General features: G+C 35.6%; 8 non-coding genes across 8 annotated transcripts; all 8 read right to left on the reverse strand.

The window, feature by feature from the left end:
* Nucleotides 1-461: 461 nt before the first annotated feature.
* TRNAS-AGA (transfer RNA serine (anticodon AGA)) lies at nt 462-543 on the reverse strand. Its single transcript has one exon. It is a non-coding gene; the product is annotated as a tRNA-Ser (tRNA).
* Nucleotides 544-1,774: 1,231 nt separating this feature from the next.
* On the reverse strand, nt 1,775-1,856 carry TRNAS-AGA (transfer RNA serine (anticodon AGA)). The gene has a single exon. It is a non-coding gene; the product is annotated as a tRNA-Ser (tRNA).
* Nucleotides 1,857-3,087: 1,231 nt separating this feature from the next.
* Nucleotides 3,088-3,169, reverse strand: TRNAS-AGA (transfer RNA serine (anticodon AGA)). The gene has a single exon. It is a non-coding gene; the product is annotated as a tRNA-Ser (tRNA).
* Nucleotides 3,170-4,720: 1,551 nt separating this feature from the next.
* Nucleotides 4,721-4,810, reverse strand: TRNAY-GUA (transfer RNA tyrosine (anticodon GUA)). The gene is given in 2 exon segments: nt 4,721-4,756; nt 4,774-4,810. It is a non-coding gene; the product is annotated as a tRNA-Tyr (tRNA).
* An 898-nt stretch (nt 4,811-5,708) lies between these two features.
* On the reverse strand, nt 5,709-5,791 carry TRNAY-AUA (transfer RNA tyrosine (anticodon AUA)). Its single transcript has one exon. It is a non-coding gene; the product is annotated as a tRNA-Tyr (tRNA).
* A 1,232-nt stretch (nt 5,792-7,023) lies between these two features.
* TRNAS-AGA (transfer RNA serine (anticodon AGA)) lies at nt 7,024-7,105 on the reverse strand. The gene has a single exon. It is a non-coding gene; the product is annotated as a tRNA-Ser (tRNA).
* A 239-nt stretch (nt 7,106-7,344) lies between these two features.
* TRNAY-GUA (transfer RNA tyrosine (anticodon GUA)) lies at nt 7,345-7,434 on the reverse strand. The gene is given in 2 exon segments: nt 7,345-7,380; nt 7,398-7,434. It is a non-coding gene; the product is annotated as a tRNA-Tyr (tRNA).
* An 898-nt stretch (nt 7,435-8,332) lies between these two features.
* On the reverse strand, nt 8,333-8,415 carry TRNAY-AUA (transfer RNA tyrosine (anticodon AUA)). The gene has a single exon. It is a non-coding gene; the product is annotated as a tRNA-Tyr (tRNA).
* Between the last annotated feature and the right edge of the window lie 1,585 nt (nt 8,416-10,000).

Below are 10,000 nucleotides of genomic sequence, written 5' to 3' on the forward strand. Positions count from 1 at the left end.
AAGATAATTGTGCTACATGAGAGTATGCACAGACAATTATTTTTCTTTTTTTGCATTAAAGCACAATTTTTAATAAAGGAGAGGTTAATGATATAATAATTAGCACTGAAAGTCATCTGACACGATTTGAAAGTAAAATGTTGTGCATTGAAAGTAACCAAAGCTCTTGTAATTTTGAGTGGACATAATTTTCTTTCAAATGAATTTGATATTTTGCTAAATGTACAAAACTTTCTTACAAATTTGACATTCAAAATGCATTTGTAATTAATAAATGCTACTTAGTATGGCTGCTGAGATTCCTGGGCTCAGTCTCAAGTAGAGGAGGAGAATGACGGATAGAGAAAGAGAGAACAGGCAGGCATCCTAAAGATTTTGATGTGCCAGTTCCTGACTCACCCTGAGCAACACTGGTTTCAAGCTTTTAGTAAATTTTCTGAAAAATAAAAAAACCATGTTTTCGTAGTCGGCAGGATTTGAACCTGCACAGGGAGACCCCAATGGATTTCTAGTCCATCGCCTTAACCACTCGGCCACGACTACCTCTCGTTCAATGTGATGTTTTCACAAAAGTTTCTCTATGGGTTGAGCTACTTCATTTCAGGCTGTGAGGATGACTGAAGTAATATTGTATCAGAGATGATTTCCATGGGAAGTTAATCCTGACGACAGTGACCTGCATTAATGATTTTTAAAATATAACTTGGAGAATGCTTTATACTTGGTATAGTTTTGGGTTTGTAAAATGTCAGTACTCACATCTAAGTTTATCAAAAGCATCATTCTTCGAGCTGGAATTGAACCAGTGACCTAAGGATTTCTGTACCAATCTCCTCTACTGTCCTCCGCTCTACCAGCTGAGCTATCGAAGGATTCCATGATCATACAGCTGTGATATTACGTGCTATTAAAATGATTGAGTGTTAATTTTAAACATTATCAACTTTCCAAGCAAAATGAAAAATGATTTGACTACACAAAAGAGATTCAACTACTTATTCCTGTGTTGCTTTATCACACAAATTGTCATGTTTAATCATTTGGAAAATATCACTAATAGTTTGACTTATATTTGTGCAATTACTATCAACTGGCTACAGAGCTAGTTTGGAAAGCACTTTCAATAGATTTTTTAGTGTAGCCAAACTTACATCAAGATTAGAGATGCTTGAGCCTATCAAACCTTCTACACTCTTTTAAATTTTGCTTGTTTTGTAAACTAATCAAGTGTTCCAGGAATGATGGGGATATTCCATTGTTTGTTCTGATTTGACAATTCATTTTGGACAATGAGCGGCCCTTTTGAGCTAGTGAAGATAATTGTGCTACATGAGAGTATGCACAGACAATTATTTTTCTTTTTTTGCATTAAAGCACAATTTTTAATAAAGGAGAGGTTAATGATATAATAATTAGCACTGAAAGTCATCTGACACGATTTGAAAGTAAAATGTTGTGCATTGAAAGTAACCAAAGCTCTTGTAATTTTGAGTGGACATAATTTTCTTTCAAATGAATTTGATATTTTGCTAAATGTACAAAACTTTCTTACAAATTTGACATTCAAAATGCATTTGTAATTAATAAATGCTACTTAGTATGGCTGCTGAGATTCCTGGGCTCAGTCTCAAGTAGAGGAGGAGAATGACGGATAGAGAAAGAGAGAACAGGCAGGCATCCTAAAGATTTTGATGTGCCAGTTCCTGACTCACCCTGAGCAACACTGGTTTCAAGCTTTTAGTAAATTTTCTGAAAAATAAAAAAACCATGTTTTCGTTGTCGGCAGGATTTGAACCTGCACAGGGAGACCTCAATGGATTTCTAGTCCATCGCCTTAACCACTCGGCCACGACTACCTCTCATTCAATGTGATGTTTTCACAAAAGTTTCTCTATGGGTTGAGCTACTTCATTTCAGGCTGTGAGGATGACTGAAGTAATATTGTATCAGAGATGATTTCCATGGGAAGTTAATCCTGACGACAGTGACCTGCATTAATGATTTTTAAAATATAACTTGGAGAATGCTTTATACTTGGTATAGTTTTGGGTTTGTAAAATGTCAGTACTCACATCTAAGTTTATCAAAAGCATCATTCTTCGAGCTGGAATTGAACCAGTGACCTAAGGATTTCTGTACCAATCTCCTCTACTGTCCTCCGCTCTACCAGCTGAGCTATCGAAGGATTCCATGATCATACAGCTGTGATATTACGTGCTATTAAAATGATTGAGTGTTAATTTTAAACATTATCAACTTTCCAAGCAAAATGAAAAATGATTTGACTACACAAAAGAGATTCAACTACTTATTCCTGTGTTGCTTTATCACACAAATTGTCATGTTTAATCATTTGGAAAATATCACTAATAGTTTGACTTATATTTGTGCAATTACTATCAACTGGCTACAGAGCTAGTTTGGAAAGCACTTTCAATAGATTTTTTAGTGTAGCCACACTTACATCAAGATTAGAGATGCTTGAGCCTATCAAACCTTCTACACTCTTTTAAATTTTGCTTGTTTTGTAAACTAATCAAGTGTTCCAGGAATGATGGGGATATTCCATTGTTTGTTCTGATTTGACAATTCATTTTGGACAATGAGCGGCCCTTTTGAGCTAGTGAAGATAATTGTGCTACATGAGAGTATGCACAGACAATTATTTTTCTTTTTTTGCATTAAAGCACAATTTTTAATAAAGGAGAGGTTAATGATATAATAATTAGCACTGAAAGTCATCTGACACGATTTGAAAGTAAAATGTTGTGCATTGAAAGTAACCAAAGCTCTTTTTACTTTGAGTGGACATCATTTTCTTTCAAATGCATTTGATATTTTGCTAAATGTACAAAACTTTCTTACAAATTTGACATTCAAAATGCATTTGTAATTAATAAATGCTACTTAGTATGGCTGCTGAGATTCCTGGGCTCAGTCTCAAGTAGAGGAGGAGAATGACGGATAGAGAAAGAGAGAACAGGCAGGCATCCTAAAGATTTTGATGTGCCAGTTCCTGACTCACCCTGAGCAACACTGGTTTCAAGCTTTTAGTACATTTTCTGAAAAATAAAAAAAACATGTGGTCGTAGTCAGCAGGATTTGAACCTGCACAGGGAGACCCCAATGGATTTCTAGTCCATCGCCTTAACCACTCGGCCACGACTACCTCTCGTTCAATGTGATGTTTTCACAAAAGTTTCTCTATGGGTTGAGCTACTTCATTTCAGGCTGTGAGGATGACTGAAGTAATATTGTATCAGAGATGATTTCCATGGGAAGTTAATCCTGACGACAGTGACCTGCATTAATGATTTTTAAAATATAACTTGGAGAATGCTTTATACTTGGTATAGTTTTGGGTTTGTAAAATGTCAGTACTCACATCTAAGTTTATCAAAAGCATCATTCTTCGAGCTGGAATTGAACCAGCGACCTAAGAATTTCTGTACCAATCTCCTCTACTGTCTTCTGCTCTACCAGCTGAGCTATCGAAGGATTCCATGATCAAACAGCTGTGATATTACGTGCTATTAAAATGATTGAGTGTTAATTTTAAACATTATCAACTTTCCAAGCAAAATGAAAAATGTTTTGACTACACAAAAGAGATTCAACTACTTATTCCTGTGTTGCTTTATCACACAAATTGTCATGTTTAATCATTTGGAAAATATCACTAATAGTTTGACTTATATTTGTGCATTACTATCAACTGGCCACAGAGCTAGTTTGGAAAGCACTTTCAATAGATTTTTTAGTGTAGCCAAACTTACATCAAGATTAGAGATGCTTGAGCCTATCAAACCTTCTACACTCTTTTAAATTTTGCTTGTTTTGTAAACTAATCAAGTGTTCCAGGAATGATGGGGATATTCCATTGTTTGTTCTGATTTGACAATTCATTTTGGACAATGAGCGGCCCTTTTGAGCTAGTGAAGATAATTGTGCTACATGAGAGTATGCACAGACAATTATTTTTCTTTTTTTGCATTAAAGCACAATTTTTAATAAAGGAGAGGTTAATGATATAATAATTAGCACTGAAAGTCATCTGACACGATTTGAAAGTAAAATGTTGTGCATTGAAAGTAACCAAAGCTCTTTTTACTTTGAGTGGACATCATTTTCTTTCAAATGAATTTGATATTTTGCTAAATGTACAAAACTTTCTTACAAATTTGACATTCAAAATGCATTTGTAATTAATAAATGCTACTTAGTATGGCTGCTGAGATTCCTGGGCTCAGTCTCAAGTAGAGGAGGAGAATGACGGATAGAGAAAGAGAGAACAGGCAGGCATCCTAAAGATTTTGATGTGCCAGTTCCTGACTCACCCTGAGCAACACTGGTTTCAAGCTTTTAGTAAATTTTCTGAAAAATAAAACAACCATGTGGTCATAGTCGGCAGGATTTGAACCTGTGCGGGGAGACCCCAATGTATTTCTAGTCCATCGCCTTAAACACTCGGCCACAACTACCTCTCATGCAATGTGATGTTTTCACACAAGTTTCTCTATGGGTTGAGATACTTCATTTCAGGCTGTGAGGATGACTGAAGTAATATTGTATCAGAGATGATTTCCATGGGAAGTTAATCCTGACCACAGTGACCTGCGTTAATGATTTTTAAAATATAACTTGGAGAATGCTTTATACTTGGTACAGTTTTGGGTTTGTAAAATATCAGTACTGACATCTAAGTTTATCGAAAGCGTCATCCTTCGAGCCGGAATTGAACCAGCGACCTAAGGATTTCTGTACCAATCACCTCTACAGTCCTCCGCTCTACCAGCTGAGCTATCAAATTATTCCATGATTGTACAACTGTGATATTACGTGCTATTAAAATGATTGAGTGTTAATTTTAAACATTATCAACTTTCCAAGCAAAATGAAAAATGATTTGACTACACAAAAGAGATTCAACTACTTATTCCTGTGTTGCTTTATCACACAAATTGTCATGTTTAATCATTTGGAAAATATCACTAATAGTTTGACTTATATTTGTGCAATTACTATCAACTGGCTACAGAGCTAGTTTGGAAAGCACTTTCAATAGATTTTTTAGTGTAGCCAAACTTACATCAAGATTAGAGATGCTTGAGCCTATCAAACCTTCTACACTCTTTTAAATTTTGCTTGTTTTGTAAACTAATCAAGTGTTCCAGGAATGATGGGGATATTCCATTGTTTGTTCTGATTTGACAATTCATTTTGGACAATGAGCGGCCCTTTTGAGCTAGTGAAGATAATTGTGCTACATGAGAGTATGCACAGACAATTATTTTTCTTTTTTTGCATTAAAGCACAATTTTTAATAAAGGAGAGGTTAATGATATAATAATTAGCACTGAAAGTCATCTGACACGATTTGAAAGTAAAATGTTGTGCATTGAAAGTAACCAAAGCTCTTTTTACTTTGAGTGGACATCATTTTCTTTCAAATGAATTTGATATTTTGCTAAATGTACAAAACTTTCTTACAAATTTGACATTCAAAATGCATTTGTAATTAACAAATGCTACTTAGTATGGCTGCTGAGATTCCTGGGCTCAGTCTCAAGTAGAGGTGGAGAATGACGGATAGAGAAAGAGAGAACAGGCAGGCATCCTAAAGATTTTGATGTGCCAGTTCCTGACTCACCCTGAGCAACACTGGTTTCAAGCTTTTAGTAAATTTTCTGAAAAATAAAACAGCCATGTGGTCGAGTTGGCAGGATTTGAACCTGCGCGGGGAGACCCCAATGGATTTATAGTCTATCGCCTTAACCACTCGGCCTCGACTACCTCTCATGCAATGTGATGTTTTCACAAAAGTTTCTCTATGGGTTGAGCTACTTCATTTCAGACTGTGAGGATGACTGAAGTAATATTGTATCAGAGATGATTTCCATGGGAAGTTAATCCTGACCACAGTGACCTGCGTTAATGATTTTTAAAATATAACTTGGAGAATGCTTTATACTTGGTATAGTTTTGGGTTTGTAAAATGTCAGTACTGACATCTAAGTTTATCAAAAGCATCATCCTTCGAGCCGGAATTGAACCAGCGACCTAAGGATTTCTGTACCAATCTCCTCTACAGTGTTCCGCTCTACCAGCTGAGATATCGAAGGATTCCGTGAGCATACAGTTGTGATATTACATTCTATTAAAATGATTGAGTGTTAATTTTACACATTATCAACTTTCCAAGCAAAATGAAAAATGTTTTGACTACACAAAAGAGATTCAACTACTTATTCCTGTGTTGCTTTATCACACAAATTGTCATGTTTAATCATTTGGAAAATATCACTAATAGTTTGACTTATATTTGTGCATTACTATCAACTGGCCACAGAGCTAGTTTGGAAAGCACTTTCAATAGATTTTTTAGTGTAGCCAAACTTACATCAAGATTAGAGATGCTTGAGCCTATCAAACCTTCTACACTCTTTTAAATTTTGCTTGTTTTGTAAACTAATCAAGTGTTCCAGGAATGATGGGGATATTCCATTGTTTGTTCTGATTTGACAATTCATTTTGGACAATGAGCGGCCCTTTTGAGCTAGTGAAGATAATTGTGCTACATGAGAGTATGCACAGACAATTATTTTTCTTTTTTTGCATTAAAGCACAATTTTTAATAAAGGAGAGGTTAATGATATAATAATTAGCACTGAAAGTCATCTGACACGATTTGAAAGTAAAATGTTGTGCATTGAAAGTAACCAAAGCTCTTTTTACTTTGAGTGGACATCATTTTCTTTCAAATGAATTTGATATTTTGCTAAATGTACAAAACTTTCTTACAAATTTGACATTCAAAATGCATTTGTAATTAATAAATGCTACTTAGTATGGCTGCTGAGATTCCTGGGCTCAGTCTCAAGTAGAGGAGGAGAATGACGGATAGAGAAAGAGAGAACAGGCAGGCATCCTAAAGATTTTGATGTGCCAGTTCCTGACTCACCCTGAGCAACACTGGTTTCAAGCTTTTAGTAAATTTTCTGAAAAATAAAACAACCATGTGGTCATAGTCGGCAGGATTTGAACCTGCGCGGGGAGACCCCAATGTATTTCTAGTCCATCGCCTTAAACACTCGGCCACAACTACCTCTCATGCAATGTGATGTTTTCACACAAGTTTCTCTATGGGTTGAGATACTTCATTTCTGGCTGTGAGGATGACTGAAGTAATATTGTATCAGAGATGATTTCCATGGGAAGTTAATCCTGACCACAGTGACCTGCGTTAATGATTTTTAAAATATAACTTGGAGAATGCTTTATACTTGGTACAGTTTTGGGTTTGTAAAATATCAGTACTGACATCTAAGTTTATCGAAAGCGTCATCCTTCGAGCCGGAATTGAACCAGCGACCTAAGGATTTCTGTACCAATCACCTCTACAGTCCTCCGCTCTACCAGCTGAGCTATCAAATTATTCCATGATTGTACAACTGTGATATTACGTGCTATTAAAATGATTGAGTGTTAATTTTAAACATTATCAACTTTCCAAGCAAAATGAAAAATGATTTGACTACACAAAAGAGATTCAACTACTTATTCCTGTGTTGCTTTATCACACAAATTGTCATGTTTAATCATTTGGAAAATATCACTAATAGTTTGACTTATATTTGTGCAATTACTATCAACTGGCTACAGAGCTAGTTTGGAAAGCACTTTCAATAGATTTTTTAGTGTAGCCAAACTTACATCAAGATTAGAGATGCTTGAGCCTATCAAACCTTCTACACTCTTTTAAATTTTGCTTGTTTTGTAAACTAATCAAGTGTTCCAGGAATGATGGGGATATTCCATTGTTTGTTCTGATTTGACAATTCATTTTGGACAATGAGCGGCCCTTTTGAGCTAGTGAAGATAATTGTGCTACATGAGAGTATGCACAGACAATTATTTTTCTTTTTTTGCATTAAAGCACAATTTTTAATAAAGGAGAGGTTAATGATATAATAATTAGCACTGAAAGTCATCTGACACGATTTGAAAGTAAAATGTTGTGCATTGAAAGTAACCAAAGCTCTTTTTACTTTGAGTGGACATCATTTTCTTTCAAATGAATTTGATATTTTGCTAAATGTACAAAACTTTCTTACAAATTTGACATTCAAAATGCATTTGTAATTAACAAATGCTACTTAGTATGGCTGCTGAGATTCCTGGGCTCAGTCTCAAGTAGAGGTGGAGAATGACGGATAGAGAAAGAGAGAACAGGCAGGCATCCTAAAGATTTTGATGTGCCAGTTCCTGACTCACCCTGAGCAACACTGGTTTCAAGCTTTTAGTAAATTTTCTGAAAAATAAAACAGCCATGTGGTCGAGTTGGCAGGATTTGAACCTGCGCGGGGAGACCCCAATGGATTTATAGTCCATCGCCTTAACCACTCGGCCTCGACTACCTCTCATGCAATGTGATGTTTTCACAAAAGTTTCTCTATGGGTTGAGCTACTTCATTTCAGACTGTGAGGATGACTGAAGTAATATTGTATCAGAGATGATTTCCATGGGAAGTTAATCCTGACCACAGTGACCTGCGTTAATGATTTTTAAAATATAACTTGGAGAATGCTTTATACTTGGTATAGTTTTGGGTTTGTAAAATGTCAGTACTGACATCTAAGTTTATCAAAAGCATCATCCTTCGAGCCGGAATTGAACCAGCGACCTAAGGATTTCTGTACCAATCTCCTCTACAGTGTTCCGCTCTACCAGCTGAGATATCGAAGGATTCCATGAGCATACAGTTGTGATATTATATTCTATTAAAATGATTGAGTGTTAATTTTACACATTATCAACTTTCCAAGCAAAATGAAAAATGTTTTGACTACACAAAAGAGATTCAACTACTTATTCCTGTGTTGCTTTATCACACAAATTGTCATGTTTAATCATTTGGAAAATATCACTAATAGTGTGACTTATATTTGTGCATTACTATCAACTGGCCACAGAGCTAGTTTGGAAAGCACTTTCAATAGATTTTTTAGTGTAGCCAAACTTACATCAAGATTAGAGATGCTTGAGCCTATCAAACCTTCTACACTCTTTTCAATTTTGCTTGTTTTGTAAACTAATCAAGTGTTCCAGGAATGATGGGGATATTCCATTGTTTGTTCTGATTTGACAATTCATTTTGGACAATGAGCGGCCCTTTTGAGCTAGTGAAGATAATTGTGCTACATGAGAGTATGCACAGACAATTATTTTTCTTTTTTTGCATTAAAGCACAATTTTTAATAAAGGAGAGGTTAATGATATAATAATTAGCACTGAAAGTCATCTGACACGATTTGAAAGTAAAATGTTGTGCATTGAAAGTAACCAAAGCTCTTTTTACTTTGAGTGGACATCATTTTCTTTCAAATGAATTTGATATTTTGCTAAATGTACAAAACTTTCTTACAAATTTGACATTCAAAATGCATTTGTAATTAATAAATGCTACTTAGTATGGCTGCTGAGATTCCTGGGCTCAGTCACAAGTAGAGGAGGAGAATGACGGATAGAGAAAGAGAGAACAGGCAGGCATCCTAAAGATTTTGATGTGCCAGTTCCTGACTCACCCTGAGCAACACTGGTTTCAAGCTTTTAGTAAATTTTCTGAAAAATAAAACAACCATGTGGTCGTAGTCTGCAGGATTTGAACCTGCGCGGGGAGACCCCAATGTATTTCTAGTCCATCGCCTTAAACACTCGGCCACAACTACCTCTCATGCAATGTGATGTTTTCACACAAGTTTCTCTATGGGTTGAGATACTTCATTTCAGGCTGTGAGGATGACTGAAGTAATATTGTATCAGAGATGATTTCCATGGGAAGTTAATCCTGACCACAGTGACCTGCGTTAATGATTTTTAAAATATAACTTGGAGAATGCTTTATACTTGGTACAGTTTTGGGTTTGTAAAATGTCAGTACTGACATCTAAGTTTATCGAAAGCGTCATCCTTCGAGCCAGAATTGAACCAGCGACCTAA

The sequence above is a fragment of the Pseudophryne corroboree genome, chromosome 4 (genome assembly GCF_028390025.1).
Source record: "Pseudophryne corroboree isolate aPseCor3 chromosome 4, aPseCor3.hap2, whole genome shotgun sequence".
NCBI lineage: Eukaryota > Metazoa > Chordata > Amphibia > Anura > Myobatrachidae > Pseudophryne > Pseudophryne corroboree.